The sequence below is a fragment of the Eretmochelys imbricata genome, chromosome 19 (genome assembly GCF_965152235.1).
Source record: "Eretmochelys imbricata isolate rEreImb1 chromosome 19, rEreImb1.hap1, whole genome shotgun sequence".
In the NCBI taxonomy this organism is placed as follows: Eukaryota; Metazoa; Chordata; order Testudines; family Cheloniidae; genus Eretmochelys; species Eretmochelys imbricata.
The window spans coordinates 16,653,538-16,681,259 of NC_135590.1; the positions used below are offsets into that span (position 1 = coordinate 16,653,538).

A 27,722-nucleotide genomic window follows, 5' to 3' on the forward strand; every position below is an offset into this window, starting at 1 on the left:
GATTAGTTATTTTAGGCTGAATTCATCCAAGAGAAATCTAACCATGCTACAGAGGTGTAAGACAGAATCTGCCAGCAGCTAGGAGGTAGTGGTGCAGATTTGAATTCATTCACTAGATGAGTGCCTCCAGCCTTCAGATCTTGTGCTGCCAAATGACTGTCTGAAGAAGGCCATTCTTGCTTTCTCCACTGTTAGAGACCTGCTATGCCCTGATGCAGCTCAAGGATCTGCTAGCATGAACCCCACCGTCCATTCCGACTCTAATGGACTTCTTTGGACTGCACTTGTGCGTGATGCAGAACAAAGAGCATAGTGAGGACACATACAAGGCAGTTGTCGTTGGGTTTAGTGCTATGCCATGCTCCTGATGTGTGGCTCAAGATACTGTTTATTTGGCATAAGTGGGTACATAACTTTGGTTGAGACTGTGCAGAGAAGTCTCTCTCGCATGGCCTGGAACTGTTCAATGACATCTTCTTTTATTACTGTTAAGTGCACAAGTGCTGTCAAATGTTACATGACACTTGCTAAGCCAACACTAACTCTGAAATATGCCAGTCAGAGATGGTCCAATTTACTTACTAGTAAAGTTTGGATGACAAAGCCTTTTCCTGGCTCTCATCGTTCTGCATCTGTTCATACGTTCTAAAAGTAGGTGTTTTCCCTGCTACTGCCGATGACTGCTAAACTTGTTCTGCTCAGTGATACTCAGACTGCAGCTCAGGAGCTGCAAGTTGCTCTTCTGTTTGCAGGCCATGATATTAAAACACTGTGTGATTTAATTATTAACCAATCAGAATGCTTTTACTATGTTACTAACCAATTGTAGAATACTTGATCAGTCATTTTACTATGAGATATATATATATGGTCAGAAGACTGGGGTTCAGGTTCTGTTAGCTCCAAAATAGTTACATGCATATTTGAGTATTTTGCTGTGGTGACCCAAGGGCCTATTCTTAGCAGCCTTTCCCAAGATGCCAACTCATACTGCACTGAGTTGCTCAGCAAGTTTATGTACAAAACTCTCCCTGGGTCTGGAAAGTTAAAATGTGTATTAATGCAGAAAACCTTTGCAAGAATCATTTTCTTCTAAATGTATCAGCTCTTTTACATTAATTTTCTGGAGATGCACAGTATTTCAGGCTGCATCCTGTGTCTCTGCAAGATTTATACATCTAGCATTTAGGAACTTGAGTTGGAGGAGCCATATTTCACATGGACAGAGGAACATCTGCTTGCACTAAGGGGGGGGGGTCTTCTTTTATGTGGTCTGAATCTGACTACTACAGCTAGGTTAGTGATATTACAGAGGTGATTCATCATAACACTAAAACACCCCACTTTGGCATTTTTAGTCTCTGTCTTTTTGGCTCTCAGACAGTGAAGATCCACTGGAACCTACAACAGAAACTAGTAAAAATCAGCAAGACATTTGGGAGGCTCATCAGGGAAAAGAACAAAGATACTGTTTCAATTGTATGTATCTCTCTGGTTTTAGATTACAGCTCATCATATCTTGCTTTTTAAAAAAGTATTTAAAGGTACATTGGACTAAAGTTCTGTTACTGTACACTCAGGGGCATTGCCAGCAGATCGAGGGACGTGATCATTCCCCTCTATTCGACATTGGTGAGGCCTCATCTGGAGTACTGCGTCCAGTTTTGGACCCCACACTACAAGAAGGAGGTGGAAAAATTGGAAAGAGTCCAGCGGAGGGCAACAAAAATGATTAGGGGACTGGAACACATGAGTTATGAGGAGAGGCTGAGGGAACTGGGATTGTTTAGTCTGCGGAAGAGAAGAATGAGAGGGGATTTGATAGCTGCTTTCAACTACCTGAAAGGGGGTTCCAAAGAGGATGGATCTAGACTGTTCTCAGTGATAGCAGATGATAGAACAAGGAGTAATGGTCTCAAGTTGCAGTAGGGGAGGTTTAGGTTGGAAATTAGGAAAAACTTTTTCACTAGGAGGGTGGTGAAACACTGGAATGCGTTACCTAGGGAGGTGGTGGAATCTCCTTCCTTAGATATTTTTAAGGTCAGGCTTGATGAAGCCCTGGCTGGGATGATTTAATTGGGGATTGGTCCTGCTTTGAGCAGGGGGTTGGACTAGATGACCTCCTGAGGTTCCTTCCAACCCTGAGATTCTATAATTCTATGACCCCAAAATGAAAGGAGTATATATTTTGCAGGTTTAAAACTTAACTTAAAATGTTAACATGAAAGTTGTTGAGCTCCATTCATAAGAAAAACAAAAACATCCCTCCTAAAAAAAAAAGTACACAAACAAGAAAAATATAGGAAATTTGGAGTTGAGATTCTCCTTCAAACTTTGTCCTTCAACATGATCACTTCCTCCCTCATATGTAATAATTAAATAAGTACACTTAGGTGCATTTGAAAACAACAACAAAAGCACAGCAACCATAGCTCTGCCCATCATGTATTTTTTCAGTATATTCTGAAACCTATTAAATCACAGTACACAGATTTTTTTAAATGATACGACAAAAATGTTTCATCCTCCATTTCAGCAAAACCAACTGTCCATCATATTCATGGGTTTAATATTGTTACAACTATACTGTATGGTGCCACTGTTCTTTTGAAATTTCAGAAGTGGAATAACTAGAACTGTGTAGATGAATGCTGTACACTACAGGACAATGGTTTTCGTTTAGATATGAATGTTATAAGCACAAATTTCTGAACTCAAAGATTGATATAGAATGGCTATCAGAGGGGCTGAGGAGTGGGCTTCTACAGTTGTCTGGTTTAGGGATTGTTCAAGACTGGCAGACACATTTTTAATGCATTTTAATGTTTTAACTCCTTGATAAGACAATTTAAGAAACACCAGACTTTTTAAAATTATCTGTAGAGAATTTATAATGTAGCATACCGACTCACTGTGAACAGTATTGCAGTTAGAATAAATACATGATTAGATATATTCCTTTATCATTATTTAAAGTGTTTAAAACATCAAAATGATTACACATCTGAAATAGAAACCTATATTCTGCTGTCAATGTCTGAACCCAATATATCTCTATTGTGCATGCACTGCTATCAAGTTACATTTGAAACATGTTTTCTACCTTTCAAGGAGAGAGGCACTGTACAACAACTTATCCATATGAACAACCTATGATTTGATAACCAAACAATAAATGTGACATGGAGACTTCTCACAAACATGGGCAGAGTTAAGGTTGTTAGGGTTTTTGTTTTATTTTTTTGTTTTTGTTTTTAACAACATGAGTGCCTTTATTGGGATAATATGAATGAAAGATAAAGTTACTTCTAAAGTTTCATAAAGTAACTTGTGTTTCAAGAACAGAGACCTTCATGTTAACATAGTTTTTGTGTTTAAATTTCCCTTTTTTAAATTCATACTTGTATGAGAGCATATTCAGAAGGGCACCAACATTGTATTTCAAAAATAAGGACTGTTTTCTTAGCATCCCCACTCCACTCCTCCTTCTTATATTATTATCATTATTATCATCATCATTAATAATGCTAAGCAGCACTCACCTCCATTCGCCGGGTTATTTCTTGCTGCTTTTTGCTCAGCAGCTCCCGATCTTGTTGTACAGAGATGAAAAAATAAGGGATGTCCCTTGTAATAAGGGGCTATTGGCAGCCCTAGTATTCAGTGAAATATAGAAGAAGTGATTTCTAAAGTTTGCAGGCATTTTATTACACAGAATATTAGAACTGTTAGGAGGCTTATTCCTTCACCCACTTACTTCCCTGGTCCTTCTCGCATGAACAGAGAGTAACAATACCCGAAGTCCAAAGGTGCAAACAATTCGATGTTTATTGGGGTGAACTTCCAGCAAGCATGATTCCAGTTTCCTTCCTTAGTATCCTCCTTCCCAGCTCTGACACCACAGAGCCTTACACCTGTGTCCCTGTTCCCATTCCTACTCTTAGCAAAACATGATTCCAACTTCCTTACTCCCATTCCCTGTTCCCATTTCCCCCTTTAGCAAAACATGATTCCAGTTTTCTTACCCCCATTCCCTGTTCCCATCTCCCTTACCCACATGCCCATGCCCACCCGCACCCCCACCCACCCCCTTCCTCATTGACTACAGATTATATAGTAAAACTTGAGTTCTGCTTAGCTATACCTTAACCAATCATTTTCCTGAAATTTAACTAACCAATCCTAACATATTGTAACATGATTATGTAACCAATTATATCCCACCACCTTAATTAGTTTACACCCAGCAAAATTAATTATACAGCAGACAGAAACAATCACAGAACCAGACAGAGATTATACAGACAAACAATAGCAAAGTGGGAACTACAATGACAAGACAACCCAGAAGTGAGGATTTCACATCCCAGCTATTGACAAGTGAGTTCTTGCCAGACAGGCTGCTATCAAACTAAGTTTCCTTTTACATTTTCTAGGCACTTCCCTTTCTCTGGAGGTGATAGGATACAATCCTGTCCTGATAGTGCCTAACAGCCCAATAGCACCTTATTTCAATGTGACTAGTTTGGAATACGAGGATGTGACCGTTCGCTTCCCAGCTTATGGCTGCCTCTGCTGCTTAGCCAAAGGCCTTAGCCTAAGAACAGGGCCTCAGACTGTCACAGTAAGAGAAGGCCCTTACACCGGCAGATAGTGATTTTGATTCTTTTATACCTCTATAATTAGCCAAGTGATAAGAATACACCTAAATTCTTAGAGTATAGGCCTTTACAGACAGGCATGAATATCTATATCCTAACAAGAACAATAGGGCACGATGAAACTGAAAGTGTCTATACAGCCAGTGTTATTGGGAGAGCTGATCTGAAACCAGTGCACATGTATAGTCCTGGCATTATGGTAATGAGAGATCTGTTGTGAAACCAGTCGCACAAGTTTAGTCTTTGAGTTTATGGTTAAGCACATAGGGTTATAGGTTATGTTACTTATGTGCTGTCCCAGCATTATGGTAATGGGAGAGCTGATGTGAAACTACAATATATGTATAGTCTCCATCTTGTGGTAATGGGAGAGCTGATGAGAAACCAATAGTGCATATATAATCTGGGGATTATGGTTTGGGGAAAGGTGATGTGAAACCAGCTCTTTGTGCATATAGCTTTGTCATTCTGGCAAGGGAATAACTGATATGAAACCAGCTGCATGAATACAATCCCAATATTACACTAAAGGAAGAGTTTGTCTGAAACCAGCTGTGTCCAAATATGATAAGGCATAGACTGTAGTGATCTGTACTTTGTAATCTGTTCATTATGGTAGCGTGATAGCTAATGTGAAACCTGCGCGTGAATAATTTCATTAGTACGTAAACTCGGGTCTCCCCTAGGCTGCGCTGGAAACATTGAGACGGATAAATGGTGAACATTTGAGATTTTGAGTTTTTTGTCAATATTAATCAAGATGGACCTAAAGAACCATAATATCAGTATAGTATTTAAAATATGACTTACTTTGAATTTAATGATTTGAATATGTTCAGAGTAATCTTTTAACACTGTCAAAGAAATGCAATATGGACGCTTTAAGGAGATGAATAATTGTGGGCATGATAGAATTGTACAGAAGGACAATCAAGTGCTCCTTTTCAGCCCTCTCTCAGAACACAAGAACAGGAGGACACCCAATGAAATTAAGAGGCATTACATCAAAACTTAATTATGCACTGTGTAAATAAATCTATTTACACAGTGCATAATTAACATGTGGAACTCACGGCCATTAGATATATTTGAGACCAGGAGTTTAGTAGGATTAAAAAATAGGATTAGACATTTATATAAATAACAAGAAGCGGCAAAGAGTTCTGTGGCACCTTATAGACTAACAGGCATATCGGAGCATAAGCTTTCATGGGTGAATACCCACTTCATCGGATGCAGGTATTCACCCACGAAAACTTATGCTCCAATACGTCTGTTAGTCTATAAGGTGCCACAGGACTCTTTGCCGCTTTTACAGATCCAGACTAACACTGCTACCCTCTGATACTTGACACCAAGAATATCCACGTTTATATGAATAACAAGAATGCACTAAAATGAAAGATAAAAATCTAGGAGAGAGAGAAGTCCTGGTACATCAGGGTATAATCCAGCCACTATCTGGGTGGGGCTAGGGAGAAACTTTTCTCTTAGGCATGTTACTGCATTCTGGGAGATTTACACTTTCCTGTTAAGCATCTGGTACTAGCTACTATTGGAGATGTATGCAGAACTAGAAGGACCATTGGTTTGATCCAGCATGGTAATTCTGCTGCTCACGCCAGCTGTAGGTCAGTTGAGGTATTTCTAAGAGTAATAATGGCATTTCGGGTCATGGCATCTAGCAGAATGGAAAAATATGTCAACTTTTAGAGCGACTCCCAGTGTTTTTGTAGTGTGTGTCTGTAAACATCTGATTTTGGGATTCCGAATTGTTCAGATTCTGAACATCAGCTTTTTTGCTCATGAATTTTTGAAGAAAACTTAGAGGCATGAGCAGGCCAATAGACCTCGCTGCCAGGGACCTTGTAACATTCCTGGGATTTCACAATACCCACTTTGTGCTAAAGTTCAGCCTACTGAAACCTGAAGGGAGGAGGGAAATGGGATGAACCCTCTCTCACCAAATAATTGGCTTGCATTTATATTCTGGATCAGGGCAGAACTTGGGCATGATGCTTCTCTTCCTTATATCAGCTTTATGCCCCTGTAAATCCATTCCGTGCGGTGTAGGTGCCCTGGTGTGAGATGTGTGTATGCTGCTGGTGGGTTTTACAGTGAGCTGCTGGTGGGTTTTACAGTGAGCTGCTTTCAAAGGTAGCACACATAGTTCTGTCCTGCTCTGTTTAAAAGTAAAAGCTTTGGTTCAAAGAGACGCAACCCCCTGAAGTGCTTGTATCTTAAGCCTGTGCCTCACTATGTTCTTAACTTCTTTACGTGGGTGAGCTCGCTGGGTTCTAAAACCTTTCACAATGTCTGTTTATACAGTAACCGTTGGTACCTTTGTTACAGTGCATCCCAGGAAAAATGGCAGCCTCGAAATTTGTATCTCTGTTCAGATTGCCATCTTTGCTTAATAAAGCTAAACTAGCTGACTCCAGCAACATTCTCCCTAGCCCCTTGCAGCAGAAAAAGGAGAAAAGGGTAACATATCCAAGAAATACAAACTGATCATAGAGTATAATAAGAACAAACCAACTACTGGACACTAACTTGCCAAGGCTTTTCCAGCTTGAGCCAGCTGGGAGAAGAGAGGACTTGCTTCCCCCATAGCAGCCTCCTTTGTACCAGCTTCCCCATTTCCTTTTATAACTCCACCCATATCAGTCATGTGAATGGCAGGATCCCAGTAACCCCTTACAGGCTGGAGTGCCTTTGCACTCAGTTCAAGAAAGCATGTAAGCACATGCCAAGCACTCTTCCTAAATAGGGATGCTTTTCTGAATCAGGGCTTTAAATGGGAGCTAAATGTGCTGAGAATCTCATAGGAGTGGCCCTAAAGAATTTAGGTATGTGACCATGCCCATTTATAGTGCACAGTTACTTTTGGGGGCAAAACAGCATTAGTCTCTGCGATCTCAACAATTAAACCTTTGCGTCTAAGTTCAGTGCTGAAGTATTTCGTCTCACATAGCTGTGTTAGCTCAGTTTACCTTTCTGTTCCAAGAGGGCTTTAGTACTAATTGACCAGAATTCAAACCAGCCTTCTCTTGTGGTAATGTGGTACATTGCTTATAATTGACCTGCTTTTCTGGCAGCGAGGGGCGACCCTGCAGCCAGCTTACACAGGAGGATTGTGTCCTATAATTACTCAGATTTAAACCTTAAAAGGAAAATTTTAGGAGTTCTTTCCCCCACTGAATTTAAAATGTAATAAATAAATAAATAAATTCTTAGCTAATCTTTTAAGCATCTATGCAGAGTTGGGAATGTTCCGTATGTCACCTAAGCATTTGCTAAGCTAGGTGCACAGTTATTTGGAGAAAGTGTGTAATTTGGGAACTACTGAATGGGTTATATAAATAGCTTATTCTTTATGCAAAGCTCTCATGGATATTAGCTGCCTGGTGTCCTTTTAAAATGCATCATTTGCCAGTCACAGCCACTGGCTGCTTAACCTTTGAACCCAGAAGCCATTAGCTCTGTATCAATTACAAATGGTGTTAGGATCATAAACCTTGAATAGGAGGAAGGGAAGGTTGTGGGGAATCTTTATGCTCTATTGCTTCTCCGTATAGCACTGGGTCTTCAGTTTTATATGCACATTAGAATCTGGATCTGCTGGTTGATTATGTCTGTAATCCCCACAGAAGAGAACAGAGCTCCAGAAGTTTCTTCTGCCTTCTTCTGCCTGCTGAATGCCAGAGTTCAGCACTGGTTGGTCTCCGGCAGAAGACCTTCCCTATTCGTATAGCTTGGAGGTAAATGGCAGCATAGCATCTGCCATCCAGCCATCAGGGAGAGGGAAACATACCTTGCTGTTTAAATTAACCTCACTGGGATTCTCTTCATTTCAGAAGATAGAAAAAAAACCAAAAACCTGATTTACAACAGCCCTTTTCTGCCTTGAAATCTACTGTGTGCCTGTCCTGTCTCTTTCCTTCTAGAAATAAATCAAATGCTTGGAAAGGTACCCTTTTATTTGGTCATCATATGCACTTGACAGCTCAAATCTGCATTTTCAGACAGTGCTAACTCTGTGTCTCTTCTTCAGATCCCCTGAGTTTGAAGCACTGATCTTACATTTAGACCTTGTGATTTCTCTTGGTTGGGGTGTCTGGGGGAGAGGCTTTACTGAATTAAATACTGATTTTGAGTGTTATAATGCGGAACTAGACAAGACTGTGAGCAAAATAATTTTAAATGCCACATCCTCCAAAATCAGCCCTGTATGGATAGATGCATGAGGACTGGACACATACAAGCTGTATTTAATTTCATATGAAATTGCTTAATATATCACCCAGAAGTGGTGTGGGTCAGAAATCTCTGTCTAACGTTGGATCGTTAGCCTGGGGCAGCACTCCCACCTATGTGGATAAATGCGTTTTTCTTTTTCTACTTCACAGCAGCCCTGGGTGAGTCTGAACTAAAACAAATTTTGAGCATTCTTCCTCTTACCTTTGAGGACAGAAAAGAGGTAGAGAGGGCTATAATGTAATTCATTTATCTTCTTTCTATCAACACAATAACTAAATGAAATGTATTGGCCAAGTGTATATCCTCAGCACAGTCTTAAACTGAACAATATAGTGAAAACAGTAGTAAAAATGTATATATTCTTTTGTAAACAGTCATTTTGGAAAGTGACTTAAGTTTCGTCCATGAAGAAATAACCTACAGTAAATGCAGGATGTGGTTTCAAAATGAAATACGTTAGTTTAAAGTTGGGATGGGACTCCTGCAGTACCAGGATAAACATCATCCTTGTTAATCTATACACCAACGTGCCAGTGTGGATGGTAGAGCCCTGGATATTAGTGTACGGGCCTTCAGATGGGTAGGGCCTATGAGAACCTCTCAGAAGCACCAAAATAAATCAGATCAGCAATGATAATAGCAGTCATCAGTCTAAATTCTTGCACAGCTTTTTTTTTTTTTTCATACTTCTGATTTGTTACACCACTGGAGTGTTGCATGCAAATTAGCTCTAAAGGAAGAGTGGTGATTGGTCAGGTACTTCTACCACAGTGGCCCACTTAAGTTACCTGAGCTGTTGACCTGGCTCTGTGTAGTCTATATAATCACAAGTAGACAGAACAATCATTAATAACTAAGGTTAATTACAAATGTCTTTATAGCCTATGCACAAAATTTCAATGAAATATCACTCTATGGAAAACTTAGAGTCACTGTCTATTATTAAGATAATTTGGGACAAAGAACAGGCTGACACAAATGCTAAATTTATGGACCCATCTTAAAATTAATGTTAACTCATAAGCTAATTAAGAGATGTAAATTCTCACAAAACTCATTCCATACTGAAGAGTAAGTGCTGTTGGTTTGGGAAGGACATGCTACATTTTTCATACATACCAAAGAGGCTTGCTTTTAAGTGCAAAACTCAGCTCAGCTTTATTTACAAAACCATGACGGGTGCCTGCATAATAATAACTTTTCTGGCTTTATGGTCTCTAACTGAATTCAGAATGGCTATTTCTGTATCCTGCTACCCTAAATATGCCGTGATTATCTGAACTGTTGTGCAGTGCAGAAATTTGGCTCTATGGTGCTGTGCTGTTGCTGAGGTCACATGATATGTTTCAAAGGCTCTCTCTCTCCTGGCCTCCCCAGAGCCTCCATCATAGGTCACTAGCACTTACGGTGATCTAGTGCTCCCCCCTGGTCCTGTTCCATTTAGCCACTGGATGCAGAGCTTGTAATATTTTGTGTCTTGTTGAAGTTCATTAAAAGGACACAATCGGCTAATAAAACAGTTTTATTTTCCAATTGCTAATTCTGACCTCAAAAAGACACGGAAATTAAAACACTGCAAGTTTCTCTAGCAGGGAGAGGTGTAAAATAACTAATGCAATTAATCCAAATGGCAGTAGCACATTCTGTTACAGCCCCCTTCATAAAGGGAGATAATTCTTCCTTGAAAATGTACTGTTGTGTTATCACATGGCTTCACAGTACAGGTGGTTGTGGAGTTCCAGGACAAATAGGTGTTACTGATACGAGTTGCTTTCGTAGTTAACCGTTTCTGATTGCTGCTCTTCTGGATTTGGAAGAACCAGGTTGGTGTGGTGTCTTTATTAGCCTCTTGGGTTTTAATAGAATAGGCATGTGGTCAGGAGCTTGGACAATGCGTGATTTTCTGCCTTCTGGAGCAAATGAAGATGACTGTGATATTACCCAGTTCCAGCTACGCCATTCATTCCAGCAATTCCCTGTTTAAAACTGTACCTGAAATATCTAAATTTTGGACCGAAGGTGTAACAGCAATTGCTGTTGCTCTGTGTTTATATCACCCTCTCCTGAATCTGTCCCTGCTAGAGAAACTTGCTGTTTATATTACATCTTATTTAAGCATAGTAGGGAAGTCAAATTCTTTCTCAGAGTAACCCCATTGAAATCAATGGACAGCTATCGTTAGCAGAGCAGTCATGCATATTTATTTGCAAACTGTAATAAAAGAGCACCCACCCAATGGTCCGTGTGCCCTTGGCACTCTTTTAAAAATACACTAGACAAGTAAACCTGTCACTTCACCAAGAGCAAATCAAATAACTCAGTGACAACATAGATAGAGTGGAAATTAATCTACTCCCCACACATATAATCCACAGTGTTCCCCACTCCAAAGGACCTCGCCCTATATAACAGCTGCTGGGCCAGGGAGATGCAGTGGGCCTTCAAGCATGCCGTTATGAACTTGGGAGAAGCAAGTTACAAAAGTCCAAGATTTTAATGGAGAATGCCCTGCCAGCTCCCTCCTCTCTCTTATGTCAGTGGGGCTTTAGACCAGGTGTCTCCATTGATTGCAACTGTATCCGTATGTTACAGATATTGTATAAGCCTCAGGTGATGACAATCTTCAATTTAATCTTAGCATTGGGGCCTAACTAAATATAATACTAGTGCACATACATGGAAAATTCAGGGCTCTTGTTCCACTGCAACTCACCAGAAAGCATCTCTCTGGCTATTGGATATGAACAGTTTAGAGAACCAGAGCCAGGCAAGCTAGAAAGCAGAAAAGCACCACATAGAAGCAAGACACTCAAGTTGAAACATAGATGGGCTTGGACTCAAGCTAGGGTTGCCAGCTCTCCATGATTGTCCTGGAATCTCCAGGAGTTAAAGATGAATCTTTCATTAAAGATTATGTTATGTGATGGAACCTCCAGGCAGATGTCCAACAAAAAATAGCAACTCTAACTCAAGCCTATAAAACTGGAGCTATCTGTAGACCCAACTGAGAATTCAAACCCTGGTGTTCTCACAGAACATCAGATTCAGAATAATGTGGTCCCATCAGCAATGTGTTCCCTTCTGGTGAGCTTAAACAGCACTCAAAGGACTACAGCACCCACTTTGCTTTCACTCAGTCAAGCAGTTCTGCTTGTACAATGCTGAGTTCCTTCCAGTGGCCATGGACATCCTGGATCAGGTTACTTATCCTGGACTACATCATTGCTGATTGTTTGGCATGGCCCAGCAGTAAGGTAAACACAGGACAAAGCTAGTTTTGCAGCTTGATTCTAGCACTTGTGTAAATCAAGAGCGAATGGTTTGACACTGGTTTAAGAGAGTGACACTGGGGTAAGTAAGGTTAGGCCTTTTGTTTCCTTTTACGTTCTGTTTGTTTCAGAGGGTTATTTTTTCTATTACTTCCCCTGCCCTTTTGGAATTTTATATGTGCTGTGGCCTTTGTGGTTGGAATGTCCACACATCACAGTTGCAAAAAGAAAAGGAGGACTTGTGGCACCTTAGAGACTAACCAATTTATTTGAGCATAAGCTTTCGTGAGCTACAGCTCACTTCATCGGCAAGTGAGCTGTAGCTCACGAAAGCTCATGCTCAAATAAATTGGTTAGTCTCTAAGGTGCCACAAGTCCTCCTTTTCTTTTTGCGAATACAGACTAACACGGCTGTTACTCTGAAACCTGACATCACAGTTGATTATTACGTACAGTTGTTAGTATGCTCCCACCAAGGCATGTGAGACAATTTGGTTACATACAGAGTGGTGGAGGTTTGGGGGACTTTCTATAGGCAGAGTCCTAGGACTCCTTGCTGCTGCTCTGAGAACTCCTGCTTGTGAGGCAGCACCCCTGCCTATGCCTCCAAGCATGGGCTCGAAATCAGGACTTCTGGACATTTTAACAGGACATTCAATTGGGACAATGTTTGATAGTGACTTAAATGATTGTTGTGATTTGAAATGTATTGATAAAGTCAGCATTAGAGAGACACAGGCTTTAGCCCTCACTGCTGGATTTTTGAACAACATATAATTCTACAATACAATTATAATTCTGTCATTTTAACTCTATTTCAAAGGATGCCAAAATTCTTTACAAACTATATCCATACAATACCACTGAAAAGCAAATGACTGGGGTTGGAGGGTGATTATAGAAGGCATTGAGGAAATTTGGGCCAAGGACACAGGGTCAAACCCCATTGTACACTTCATAATGGATCATGAGATCTGTATGATCATATATTTATAATCCAAAGGACTTTCTCCAGTTGATTATCCTTTAACAATTCTAAGGTAGGTCAAATTTTGAACTGTGACTTCTTAGTTTCAGTTATTAATATTCTGCAAAATTTTTCAGACCCCTACGGCAAAATGCTACAGTTTTCTGCAGATTCTATTGTAAATTAATCCCCTGAACGCAGAACAATCCAACAGATCATGGCAAAAGGCACATTTCATTAAAAAGTTAAGTTTCCAACCACATTATGATGGTATTGGAGCTGTTCTGTAATAATCTATGGATTCTGTATGTTGACCTAGTTATTGGGACATTTATTGTGTTAATTTGTTGGTTTAGTTTAATAGGGGAGTTGTAAGAAAAACAAGCAGGCAGGGTAGGAAAATGGCTCCACATTAACCACCTCCCCTCTCCCCCACAGAAAACACTCAGGGGTTGTTAAGCGACAACAGCTGAACTAATATCTTTAAAGATTCTGACTCCCAATTCCAGCCAACTTACAGGACTGGTTTTTATGAGCAGGGCAAAGGCCCAGGAACCAGCAGTTCAAAAGGACTAAGTAGTTTAAAAGGACTGTCCCTGAAGAGGGGAATAATTGTTCAGGTAGTTGTTTGGGGGAGCCAGACTAAGATGCAGGAACTTGCTACACTCTCTGAAGAAGCTAGGCCTGTCTCAGAATGCATCACAGGACGGTAGGGCTTTAGGCAAAACAGATGTGGATGTAGACTGCTGTTTTAAAATCCTTTATCTCTAAATGCTTTGTTCCGATAGTCGGTCCTGGGGCCGGTTTTGTTCAATATCTTCATAAATGATCTGGAGGATGGTGTGGATTGTACTCTCAGCAAATTTGCAGATGATACTAAACTGGGAGGAGTGGTAGATACGCTGGAGGGCAGGGATAGGATACAGAGGGACCTAGACAAATTGGAGGATTGGGCCAAAAGAAATCTGATGAGGTTCAATAAGGATAAGTGCAGGGTCCTGCACTTAGGACGGAAGAACCCCATGCACAGCTACAGACTAGGGACCGAATGGCTAGGCAGCAGTTCTGCGGAAAAGGACCTAGGGGTGACAGTGGACGAGAAGCTGGATATGAGTCAGCAGTGTGCCCTTGTTGCCAAGAAGGCCAATGGCATTTTGGGATGTATAAGTAGGGGCATAGCGAGCAGATCGAGGGACGTGATCGTCCCCCTCTATTCGACATTGGTGAGGCCTCATCTGGAGTACTGTGTCCAGTTTTGGGCCCCACACTACAAGAAGGATGTGGAGAAATTGGAGAGAGTCCAGCGAAGGGCAACAAAAATGATTAAGGGTCTGGAACACATGACTTATGAGGAGAGGCTGAGGGAACTGGGATTGTTTAGTCTGCGGAAGAGAAGAATGAGGGGGGATTTGATAGCTGCTTCCAACTACCTGAGAGGTGGTTCCAGAGAGGATGGTTCTAGACTATTCTCAGTGGTAGAAGAAGACAGGACAAGTTGGTCTCAAGTTGCAGTGGGGGAGGTTTAGGCTGGATATTAGGAAAAACTTTTTCACTAGGAGGGTGGTGAAACACTGGAATGCATTACCTAGGGAGGTGGTAGAATCTCCTTCCTTAGAAATTTTTAAGGTCAGGCTTGACAAAGACCTGGCTGGGATGATTTAATTGGGGATTGGTCCTGCTTTGAGCAGGGGGTTGGACTAGATGACCTCCTGAGGTCCCTTCCAACCCTGATATTCTATGATTCTATGAAATAGACAGTGCTTTGGTTGTAAGGATGCTGGCTGGTTACTATATACTACATACATCTGTCTGGTCACAGATTCCTGAAGGGAAGAACCTCAGGTGCTGAACCATATCGGGCAAGCTGGGTAAGCATGGTTGCTATCCAGAGCCCAGTCTAAGAGTGGGACAATCCCACAATTCCACCCCAGGATCCACAAAACCTGACACCTGAAAGGGTGCACTCAGAGAGACCAGAGGGATAGAGGTTCAGGTAGCTCTGTGACTGTGACCCACATGACTGCTGGCAAAAAGCATCTGAATCAGCAGGCATATCAGCTTGTGGATTTTGTACCTGTCAGTAGTTCTTGTCATAGTAAAATGCAGCTAGTTCTGGATCCTAGTACTTTTCACCACAGTATGGTACTTGCGTCCACTGGTTATTCCACTACAAAAAACATGGTTTGCTATAATTTCTACTCTCAACATGTTGTCTGACAAATGTCAGTTCAGAAGAAAAATCATTTTATTTATTTTCAGGACAAAAGGTTTCAGCTTTAACATTGAGCAGATGCTATGGGTATGCCTACACTACGAAATTAGGTCGAATTTATAGAAGTCGATTTTTTAGAAAGCGATTTTATACAGTCGATTGTGTGTGTCTCCACACTAATGCACTAAGTGCATTAAGTCGGCGGAGTGCGTCCACAGTACCGAGGCAAACGTCGACTTTCAGAGCGTTGCACTGTGGGTAGCCATCCCACAGTTCCCGCAGTTTCCACCGCCCATTGGAATTCTGGGTTAAGCTCCCAATGCCTGATGGGGCAAAAACATTGTCACAAGTGGTTTTGGGTACATGTCATCAGCCGCCCCTCCCTCCGTGAAAGCAACAGCAGACAATCATTTCACGCCTTTTTTCCGTGTGGATGCCATACTGCTTTCAGCAGACGGTGCGGTAAGACTGCTAACCGTCATTGTCATCCACCGCTTCCGCTGCCACTCTGCTCTTCTGGGGGTCTCACAGGGCTGCTTCCGCTGCAACTCTGCTTGGCTGCTCGTCTCGCCACACCACGGCAAGCGTGCAGCCTAGTCAGCTGTTGTGTCCTGGCAGCAGACGGTGCAGTAGGTCTGCAAACCATCGTCTTCATTGAACGACTGCTTCCGCTGCCACTCTGCTCTCCTGGTGGTCTCGCAGGGCCACTTTCGCTGCAACTCTGCTCGGCTGCTCTTGTCTCGTCATACCACAGCAAGCGTGCAGCTCGCTCAGCTATTGTGTCCTGGCAGAAGATGGTGCAGTAGGCCTGCAAAACGGGTCATTCAACCACCGCTTCTCCTTCAGCTCTGCTCTCCTGCAGACGCCATACCACAGCAAGCATGGAGCCCGCTCAGATCACTGCAGCAGTTATGAGCATTGAAAACACCTCGCGCATTATCATGCAGTATATGCAGAACCAAAACCTGCAAAAGCAGGCGAGGAGGCGATGGCAGTGCCGTGACGAGAGTGATGAGGACATGGACACAGATTTCTCTCAAAGCACGGGCCCCAGCAATTTGGCCATCCTGGTGGCAATGGGGCAGGCTCATGCCGTGGAATGCCGATTCTGAGCCCGGGAAACAAGCACAGACTGGTGGGACCGCATAGTGTTGCAGGTCTGGGATGATTCCCAGTGGCTCCGAAACTTTCGCATGCGTAAGGGCACTTTCATGGAACTTTGTAACTCGCTTTCCCATGCCCTGAAATGCAAGAATACCAAGATGAGAGCAGCCTTCACAGTTCACAAGCGAGTGGTGATAGCCCTCTGGAAGCTTGCAACACCAGACAGCTGCTGGTCAGTCAGGAATCAATTTGGAGTGGGCAAATCTACTGTGGGAGCTGCTGTGATCCAAGCAGCCAGTGCAATCACTGAGCTGCTGCTATCAAGGGTAGTGACTCTGGGAAATGTGCAGGTCATAGTGGATGGCTTTGCCACAATGGGATTCCCTAACTGTGGTGGGGTGATAGACGGAACCCATATCCTATCTTGGCACCGGACCACCAAGGCAGCCAGTACATAAACTGAAAGGGGTACTTTTCAATGGTGCTGCAAGCACTGGTAGATCACAAGGGACGTTTCACCAACATCAGTGTGGGATGGCCGGGAAAGGTACATGACGCTCGCATCTTCAGGAACTCTGGTCTGTATGAACAGCTGCAGCAAGGGACTTACTTTCCAGACCAGAAAATAACCGTTGGGGCTGTTGAAATGCCTATAGTCATCCTTGGGGACCCAGCCTACCCCTTAATGCCATGGCTCATGAAACTGTACACAGGCACCCTGGACAGTAGTCAGGAGCTGTTCAACTATAGGCTGAGCAAGTGCAGAATGGTGGTAGAATGTGCATTTGGACATTTAAAAGCGCACTGGCGCAGTTTACTGACTAGGTTAGACCACAGTGAAACCAGTATTCCCATTGTTATTACTGTTTGCTGTGTGCTCCATAATATCTGTGAGAGTTAAGGGGGAGACGTTTATGGCGGGGTGGGAAGTTGAGGCAAATTGCCTGGCCGCTGATTATGCACAGCCAGACACCAGAGTGGTTAGAAGAGCACAGTGGGGTGTGCTGCACATCAGAGAAGCTTTGAAAACCAGTTTCATGGCTAACCAGGCTACGGTGTGACAGTTCTGTTTGTTTCTCCTTGATGAAAACCCGCCCCCTTGGTTCAGTCTACTTCCCTGTAAGCCAGCCACGCTCCCCTCCCGCCTTCGATCACTGCTTGCAGAGGCAATAAAGTCATTGTTGTTTCAAATTCATGCATTCTTTATTAATTCATCGTACAAATAAGGGGATAACTGCCAAGGTAGCCTGGGAGGGGTGGTGGAGGAGGGAAGGACAAGGCCACACTGCACTTCTAAACTTATTGAATGCCAGCCTTCTGTTGCTTGGGCAGTCCTCTGGGGTGGAGTGGCTGGGTGCCCAGAGGGCCTCCCCCCCTTCGCATTCTTGGGCATCTGGGTGCGGAGGCTATGGAACTTGGGGAGGGGGGCAGTTGGTTACACAGGGGCTGCAGTGGCAGTCCGTGCCGGGGCTACAGTGGTGGTCTGAGCCTTTCCTGCACCTCAACCATATGCTGGAGCATATCAGTTTGATCTTCCAGTAGCCTCAGCATTGCATCCTGCCTCCTTTCATCATTCTGCCACCACCTTTCCTCTTGATCCCGCCACCTCTCCTGTTGCTCCAGCCATCTGTCCTCTCGTACATCCCTCCTGTCCTCGTGTTCATTTTGTCTGCCTCCACGCATTCTGCTGGGCTCTTTCAGTTTGGGTGGACTGCATGAGCTTAGAGAACATTTCATCATGAGTGTGGGGATTTTTTGTCTTCTTATGTGCGCTAGCCTCTGGGACGGAGATGCTAGTCACAGCTTTGAAACAGTTGCAGCTGTGGGAGGAAAAAAAGGGAGATTAAAATTGAAAAAGACACATTGGCCATTTAAAAGGAGGGGCTGATGTTTTCGGATTAACGTGCAGCACAAAACCAACTAACCCCCCCAACACACACCCAATTCTCTGGGATGACCGCTTCACCCCTCCGCCACTGCGTGGCTAACAGCGGGAATGATTTCTTTTCAGCCACAGGCAAACAGCCCAGCAGGAACAGCCACCTCTGATGTCCCCTTAATAAAATTCCCCTATTTCAACCAGGTATGATATCACTCTCCTGAGGATAACACAGAGAGATAAAGAACGGATGTTGCTTGAATGCCAGCAAACACCGGGATCACACGCTGCCATGCTTTCTTATGCAGTGATTCCAGACTACGTGCTACTGGCCTGGCATGGTAAAGTATCCTACCATGGAGGACGCAATAAGGCTGCCCTCCCCAGAAATCTTTTGCAAAGGCTTTGGGAGTACTCCAGGAGAGCTTCATTGAGATGTCCCTGAAGGATTTCCGCCCCATCCCCAGATACATTAACAGACTTTTCCAGTAGCTGTACTGGTCGCGAATGCATCCCAAGTCTTCAGGGCAAATTAATCATTAAACACGCTTGCTTTTAAATGGTGTCTTATATTTACAAAGATACACTCACCAGAGCTGCTTTCTGCGTCTTGAAGGTCCGGGAGCCTGGGTTGGGAGAGTTGGGAAGGTACTGGCTCCAGGCTGTCGGGGAGAACAGTTTCTCTGCTTGCCTGGTGTGCACTATCTTCAACCTCCCCCTCCTCATCATCTTCCTCATCCCCAAAATCCTCATCCTTGTTGCATGGGGAGACTCCCTTGCAGGAGTCCACGTACAGATGCGGGGTAGTTGTACGGGCACCCCCTAGAATTGCATGCAGCTCATCATACAAGCGGCATGACTGGGGCACTGACCCCGAGCGGGTGTTTGCCTCTTGGGTTTTTTGGTAGGCTTGCCTGAGCTCCTTAAGTTTCACATGGCACTGCTGTGAGTCCCTGTGATAGCCTTTGTCCTTCATGCCCTTGGAGATTTTTTCAAATATTTTGGCATTTCGTCTTTTGGAATGGAGTTCTGATAGCACGGATTCATCTCCCCATACAGCAGTCAGATCCAGTACCTCCTGTTCGCTCCATGCTAGAGCTCTTTTGCGATTCTGGGACTCCATGGTCATCTCTGCTGATGAGCTCTGCACTTCATGCCACAGTGGCCAAACAGGAAATGAAATTCAAAAGTTTGCGGGGCTTTTCCTGTATACCTGGCCAGTGCATCCAAGTTGAGAGTGCTGTCCAGAGTGGTCACAATGGAGCACTGTGGGATAGCTCCCGGAGGCCAATACCTTCTAATTGTGTCCATACTAACCCAAATTCGACCCGGCGATGTCAATTTTAGCGCTAATCCCGTCGTCGGGGAGGAGTACAGAAATTGATTTTAAGAGCCCATTAAGTCGACAAAAATGGCTTTGTTGTGTGGATGTGTGCAGGGTTAAATCGATCTAATGCTGCAAAATTTGACCCAAACTCATAGTGTAGACCAGGGCTATGTCTAAAATTGGCATAATGATTCCTCATGCCTGTTACTTAGCAGGACTAAAGCGTCTTTAATGTAAATGCTGGAATAGTAATGAGACTTTGTAGGGACTATTCTTTTTACCATCGGAGAGTCTCCTGAATGCTTTCAAAATAGTAATTAAGTATCACAACACCCCTGGGAGATCGGTAACATTATCACCCCCATTTTACAGATGAAGAGACTGAGGTACTGAGAGAAGACATGAAGTCACACAGCCAATATTAGAACTGAGAATAAAACCCAGGAGTCCTAGGGTAAAATTTTCAAAAGCAACTCAGTGACTTAAACCAATGGAAATTAGGTGTCTAAATACCGCTGAAAATCTGGCCCTTAGTCCCCTAGAGCCAGATTTATAAAGGTATTTGGGTACCTAAAGATGTAAATAGACAGTGGGATTTTCAAAAGCACCTCCATGCCTAACTCCCACTGATTTTATTGATTGTTTTGTAAAATCTCTGCATCTCTAGGCTCCTAAATTCCATTAACACTCTGGGCCCCAAGTTGCTTACGTGTTTTTGAAAATGTTACTCCTCCTTCAACCATTGAAGTCCCAAACTTTCCAAAACTGGAAATACAACCCAGAAGCGCTGATTCCCAGTCCCCTGTTCTAGTGCAGAACCTATAATGTAATAACTCCATGAGGATCATATAGCTCTTTACACAGTCATCCTAAATACTCATGAGACAGGTAGGGAAGACTGGATTACAGAGGGATAAAGTGATATAGCCAAAGTTGTACACTGAGTCATTGGAAGAGCCAGGAAAAAAACCCAGGAGTCCTAGTTCACAGTTTTTGGCTCTAATTCTAGAACAGGGTTCCCAAATGTTTTCATAGGTTAAGCCAAACCTTAGTGGAGGTGTTTTGTAATGGACATCTCCTGTCCATTTACAATTATATAGCATACCTGAGCAACTACAGAAATTGCTTATGTGGAAAAGTAACATCAGAAAAATATTTAATGTAATTTTAGCTTCTGTTAATGTAATTTAGCAGCTGGAAACAAGGAAGACAGTTAGAGAAGCATGTGGTCAACCAGTACTGTGCAGACCACCAGAACAGGCTTTGTGGACCACTGTTTTGGAAACCTCTGTGCTAGATTAAACTTCAGAGAACTAGGAAAAACAATGAAAGGGTCAGAACAAGAGAGATACAGGGCAATTTCCTTCATTCTGTAAACAGCTTCAAAGAGGACTCCAACACAGTAGGCAACTTGTGCACATCCTGGGCCAGGATAAGGTAAGCAGGAATGAGGGGGTATGAGGAAATATTCCCTGGCAACTTTGTCAAAATGCTTAGGGGAGGGAAAAGTCTAGCCTTTGAATGTGAAGTAAAGTATGGTTATTTTAATCATAATGGAATTGTGGACAGTCTTCCTGTTGGGAGGGCAGTCATGTTAACAAAGGGCTTCCATAAAACTGTTCACATTTAGCCTTTGTTAAACCCCATGTATCCTTGAGGTTTGCAGACAGGAGGAGGAGAGTCCCTGGGGAATTTTCCTTTTATTTTCCTGTTTAAATGAAAACACTTTCTCCCAACCAGGGAAAGAGGCAAACCTGCTGGGCAAACACATTTGTATTAATTGCACTTCGATGACAATGTTTATACTATTTAGCTGAAAAATATACTGACTTTATGGGCAATGTGGCACAGAGTTCAATTGACTGCAGCTTAGAGTGATGTGTGTGTTTTGTGAGAGAGGGTCTATGGATGGTATCTTCTCCTGGGAAATGTCATGAAAAGAGCTGATGACTGGTGCAATGGATGCATTCCAAAGGCAAACAATTCACCCTTCAGTACCTGTCTTTTATGAGCCCTGGGGTTAAGTGCTCTCAGGTAGGGATGGTTTATCAGTACCATGCAGAGAGGGCAGGACTCCCATCACAGGCAGCAAGATTATCTCCTCACCTCCCATCAAATTGGGAGGTGGAATTTCAACAAGTGGCTCCTGAGAGACCCTTTCAGCATGCCCTGTGTGAGAAGAAGGGAAAGAGAATCATGTGCTTCAGAGGGAATCTGTCTATTTCCTTAGCTAATCTTATCAAGTCATTTCTACCAGACTCATCACCATGGCATCTGAGAACCTTACAAAATTATAGGGATACAACTGATTTTCTTCCCGCTGCCTTAGAGTCAGTGATAGACCAAACTGACTGTTAAATCTGCTTGTGTTAGGTATCCTCACGATTCTCAAAGCGTTCGCGTGAGAGCTGCACCAAGTTCATTCTGTGAATATGCAAATACTAAAGTGTATTTAGAGTTAGAAAAGGAACTACTCCCCATATCTGCCCTGTGCATCATCGAGTCATGTCTGCCACCTTCAGTGACACCAAGATGTTCTTACTCCTGCTGGCTTTGTGGGGCTGATCCTGCTATGAGGAAGCAGCGTGGACTCTGTTCTGTCTCATGCAGAACACCACAACACTCAGCTCAGTTCTAGATGCAGCCTCGTTTATTTTTTTTTTTTTTTAACTGGTGAGAAGCTGGATGTTCAGCTGCTAGGTGGGGTTTCCAGCTCTGGCTGTTGGGAAAGCTAATCTTTTGATGGAGGTATTTTGATCAGGATGAGTCAGTGTAAGTCAGTGTAAATATTCACCAAGGCCCATTATTCACCAAGTCACGTTATACACTATAACTGCCCTTCTGGTTTTGCTGTTTTTGGATCTTTCTGGTTGGTGTGGCATGACCACAGTGAAGGCTTTGCCACTTAGCCATCTTTGGAGAGACACAGGTCAAATTCACACCTTGTGTATCAGTAAATGGGTGCAACTCTCTTGAAGTCACTGCAGCTGCACCTCCTTACATCGTGTGAATTTAGCAGAGAGAAAGAGAGTGGGTGTGTAAAATTAAATATAAGAACCACCCCTCTTTCACAGGCTAACCCTCCTTTTTGCCATGAATGAGAGGAGCTGAGTTGGAGCCGTGAGGAATTAGTCAGTGCACACACACAAAACGGATGTATTTTTACTGTACACTTAGCTGCTGTTTTGTCATTTCTGATATTGAAGCATTTGGGGGATGAAATGAAGTGGTGCTGTGTCAGACTGGGGACCGGGCAGTGTGGGGTTTTGGTGGTAGATTTCCAATGATTAATTTTCCTGAAGAGCTGCTTTCTGTTTACTGAACAGAAATACAATTCCATTGATGTCCACCCAGAAAAACATATCCCACTGTTTGCCTGTCAGAGTCACTATTTCCATTATAGGGACCTCACACAGCTTTAATAATGCCCTGATATTGGAAAGCCTGCAGAGGGATGGGAATGAAGGCTTGGCAATGATTTTTAAAATAGTGGGTATTTGTCTTAGGCATAGTTTACACTAGAAAAAAGCTTGCCAGTATAGTAATAAAGGTATAGATATATCAGCAAAGCCTCCTCACGTGGACATAGCTTATAATGGCAAAAGATTGCTTTGCCAGTACAGCTTATACTGGTTCCTGAACAAAATATGGTCTCGTGGCAAAAGCACTTTTCCCCCTGGTATATCTTTGTCTGCGCTATGGGGAAATATTGTTTAAAAAAAATCAATCCCTAACCAACATTATTATGCGGGCAAAAGTTTTAAGTGTAGATCTGGCCTTAGATGCAAAGCTGTTCTTGTGGTTTGTAAAAAAACATGATTTCCTACGGCTGCCTGAATTCAAAGCTCCACATTGTGTTGCTTTGTCTTCTGAGATCATCTCAGGACTTAAATCCATGCATTATATCCATCATCTTGGAAACCTGATGGTATATGGGAGCCACTAAAAACACCCATTGAAATCCATTGCCATCACCACATGGAACAGGAACAAGCCCATACAGGTCTCCCTTGGCTGATCATTTTGTCTTATTGCAGCCACGTCCTTTCTTTACAATGAAACATTTTGTCTGCCCCTGTAAAGATAAAGGTAATCCATTCAGTTCGGCTATGGGCACCAGTGACAATGACTTAATCCCCTGCCTCCCCCCCCGAAGTTCTTGATAAGTAAGTATAATGCCAAATCCCTCCTGAACAAGTCCCCCTCTTAAAATCTATTAGCTATTATACGGTGGGCCTCTTAACATGTGTGTATTGTACATCCACCCAATGTGCCTTTTACTAATCTATGACAGCGACAGAGTCTAAAGCCCCGTATAGGAATCCAGGGCTCTTCTGCTGAATTGCTGTAGTGTAGGTGCTAAAAGTTGGTGTGAAGATCAGGGTATTTCCTGCTGAGTCATGCTGGCTTGGAGGTCCGGTTAGCTCCATCCAGAATATAAAGGGTCTGAGAGTGCCTCTTTGGGGTGTAGAGAACTAGGATGCTAGGGCAGAGGAGGTCCCAAAAAGAAACCCGGGGAACTCCTAGTCTTGGGGAGGACACTTAGAATGCGGTTTATGTTGTGGCAGTATTTCTGTGTTTCCAGTAAGGCCAAACCCCAGGAATAAGTATAAGTTTTGACACTGTCCCAGGCCGTGTGTTCTCTGCTGAGGATGGCATAGGCACACTGCCCATTCACACAGTTTAGCATGTAAGGTCAGGCACACAGGTATCCCACAGCTTTCTGGTCTGTGGGCCGAGTTCAGTGTCCTCAAGACTTCATGCAGCAATTCTGTGGAAAAGCTGATTTGATGTCATTGTTGTGTCATCACTCATGAAAGCTTCCACATGTAAAGTCTGAATGAAAATGAAATTGGAAGCCTGGCTTCTTTCCCACAGCTGTGGCTAATGTGTGATCAGGGCAATTTAGAGATATTCTCATACTTGTAGGTAGTTGCTCTGCTTTCATGAGGCACATAGGGCTCTCACCGAATGGCAAGGCCAAGCAACACAGAGAGAGGCTTACAGGGTGCAAAGAATGCAGTGTCAGGAACTAGTAGTGTAACCAAATGTTAAGGGCTTCAGACTTGCCTGCTCCCAGCAGGACTCTCCCCTCCCTGGTTCATCCTGCACACAGTGGAGGCCAGGCTGGAAGCATGGCATAGCTTCGTGGTACTTCCCAACAGCTCAGGAGCTCTGCATGCTGGCATGGGATCTGTTTAAGGGAGAGCACTTGCTAAACAGCCTAGAGCAAGTGATTCAATGCGTGCAGATTGGGGACTTTGCAGGCTGGACTTAGGGTGGGTCAGTGGAGGCTCTGGTAGGAGTCCCCTTACGACATTGCCATACAACCAGTGTAAGTGGGTGTCTCCTATGCTAGGCAGGGGAGGTGCAAAGTGGCTGCCAGATGCAGGTGGCTTGTGTGCTGTGCTGCTGTGAAGGTACCCGTTCTGTTTTCAGCTGGAGAGCGTCCTGTGGTGGAAGCCCGATGTTAACGATCCCTGTAGCCTGTCCCTCCCTCTCGCCAAGGAGGGGTGTGCAGGGCTCTCCTCTTAACCCTGCCGGAGAAGAGACTGTGTGCCCCAGTTCCCAGGGGAGTAGACAGCCCGACCCAGACTGAGGGGGGCAGCATTTTCACATCTTCCAACCTTTGCCTCTAAGGCCACGTCCACAATAAAACAAAAAAACCATCTGTTAACACGGGTCAGCTGCGAAAAACGTCCAGATCCAACTGTAGGCCAGGCAAGCTGGAGTTGTACCCTGGTAGCTGCTCAGGATAAATCCTGGGAACCAGCTCACACCTGTTAAAACTCCCCCTTGCCTTGGCCAGCGCAGGATGTTTGGCACATCTTAGTTAACACGAGTCAAAATCCCCCCTTTTCCTAGGGGCCACAGGCTTGTTCCTGGCTCAGCTCCCGGTTCCCTGGGCTGTGCCCCGTCCCCACGCCTTGCCCCGAGCTCCGGGCTGGGGCGTGGGCTGCAGGTGATAACCCCTCTGCGGGTCGGAGTCCCCCTGCCCCGAGCTGCGGGCTCCGCGCGGGTCGCTGAGTCCCGGACCGGGAGCGGAATCGCCCCTCGCCGGAGCCCTGCCCGGCTCCGCCCGGCCCGTGGCCCCGCACGGCTCCTGCGGGCCGGCCTGGGGAGGGACCCGGGGGGGCTGAGCCCGCGCCCCGCGTGCGGGGAAACAAGCCGGAGCGAAAGTGGGAGGGCGCGTGTCACGGGGCGGGGGGCGGCCAGATGCGGGGGCGGAGGATGTGGGGATGGAGAGATGAGGCAGGCTGAGAAGGATGGAGAGGGGGAGACGCCAGAGCCTGCGGTAGAGAGGTGGGGGCGGGGAGGGTAGGGGCGCGCACACACTCACACACACTCACTCACACACTCACACACACACTGATTGTTTTCTTCCTCCCCCCAGCGCCTCTGCGTGCACAGGGCTCGGGTCTGAGCGGACCCGCTGGTGCCTGCAGGGCATCTCCAGGGGGCTGCTTTCTGCTCTCAGCCGGCGTCCTCCTGGTAGGTGCATTTGGCTGCCGTGAGGCAAGCGCCAGAGTCCACAGCAGCCGCTCCGCGGCACTAGCGCTGAGCCGCAGGGCCAGTCCCATCAGCTGGTAGCCGGGACTCCAACGTGGCTCGGCTTCAGGCTAATCTACCCATCCCTTATCAGGGTGTCTGTCCCTGAGAGAGGCTCTTCTGCAGACAGCACTGGTCCCATAGCCCATTCGTTCCTTATTGGGATTTGGCAAGTGATTCTTGCTGGGGCAGACAGTCCTTGTTCTGTCTTATTCTCTTTAGATCGTTATATAGCACCTGCCAGCATGGTATCTGAGCACCTTACAGTCCGGAGGCAGGGCAGGCTGCTTAAGAGAGACTTGCAGTGAGATGCAGTCTGATCTGTACCCACTGCTGCAGATTGGTTCTCAGACCGATTGTGATGACAGTCTCACTTAGCAACTTTCCGATGGCACTAGTCTGCTAACAAGTGAGCATTTGTGATGGAGGGGCGGTGTGTGTGTGTGTGAGAGAGAGAGAGAGAGAGGTTTTTATATCACTGTCTATTGTCAAGATTTGATGAATTTTTGCAAAATTTTAAAGGAAGAAATGTTTGCTAGAAGTATAAGGAGTGTGGCCCAGGAGATGGTTGTCTCAGAAATGCGCTGTTAACAAGTTGTGCAATGCATGAGAGCCAGCCAAGGGCTGAAGGATTCCCTTGTCTGTATCGAAAGCCACAGCAGCTGCTTGACAACAGGAAACAATGTGTAGTGAATGGAAAAAGTGGGTGGTGCTGACTGAACAACTTCCCTTTACATCACTGCCCAAATAAGGAGCTTTAAAGTAACCTTTTCTATTACAGCCCATCAGAACATCCCCCTGGAGACTCAGGGTTCCTGTCTCTTACAAGCCACAGTCATGAGAGAGAAGGCTGCAATGCAGGGGGCATGGGAGCAGAGTCGATGCAGGTAATGAAATCCTGATTAGGCAATGAATGTTCAGGGAGGGTTTCTTTCCCTTTTATCAGCTGTGGTCAGGTGGGGGGAGGGGGGAGAGATAGGCGCAGCAGTTTGCCCAGAAGTGAAGTAAGGGCAGTTGTAACACTCAGGCATGTCTCCCCAGTGAGGTCACTGTAAATGAGTAACCAGGAGTTACTGGATGTAGGACTCCTGTATACTGTAAACATGAACGGCTTGTTTCTCTTGATCCTTCGCCAGGCAGCCCAAGTGCCAATACTGGCAAATAAATAAACTGCAGTTTGAATGTTAATTGAAGTACATGTATAACTGATGTTCTCGGGGAGTCCTGTCTGGGACTGTCACTGGTGGTACCGGGTAGCACTGGCAGCTTGGGAGCCATCAATCTGGAATGGCTGGGTTTTTTTGGAGGGGGAGGGGTTGTTAGTAGAAGAAAGCAAGTGGCAAATAATGGGGATGCTGTCATGCAACATCTGATTAAAATATGTAACTACTTTAGCAAAGGTTTCAGAGTAGCAGCCATGTTAGTCTGTATTCGCAAAAAGAAAAGGAGGATTTGTGGCACCTTAGAGACTAGCAAATTTATTTGAGCATAAGC

The 27,722-nt window shown here is 44.3% G+C and overlaps 1 protein-coding gene across 1 annotated transcript in view; it reads left to right on the plus strand.

Moving 5' to 3' along the window:
* HIVEP3 (HIVEP zinc finger 3) overlaps positions 1-27,722 on the plus strand; it is a 405,815-nt gene that overhangs the window by 210,695 nt on the left and 167,398 nt on the right. The window contains exon 4 of the mRNA XM_077837918.1: positions 27,010-27,115. The gene's annotated coding sequence lies outside the window, so the exon portion shown is untranslated. The remainder of the gene's footprint in view (positions 1-27,009; positions 27,116-27,722) is intronic.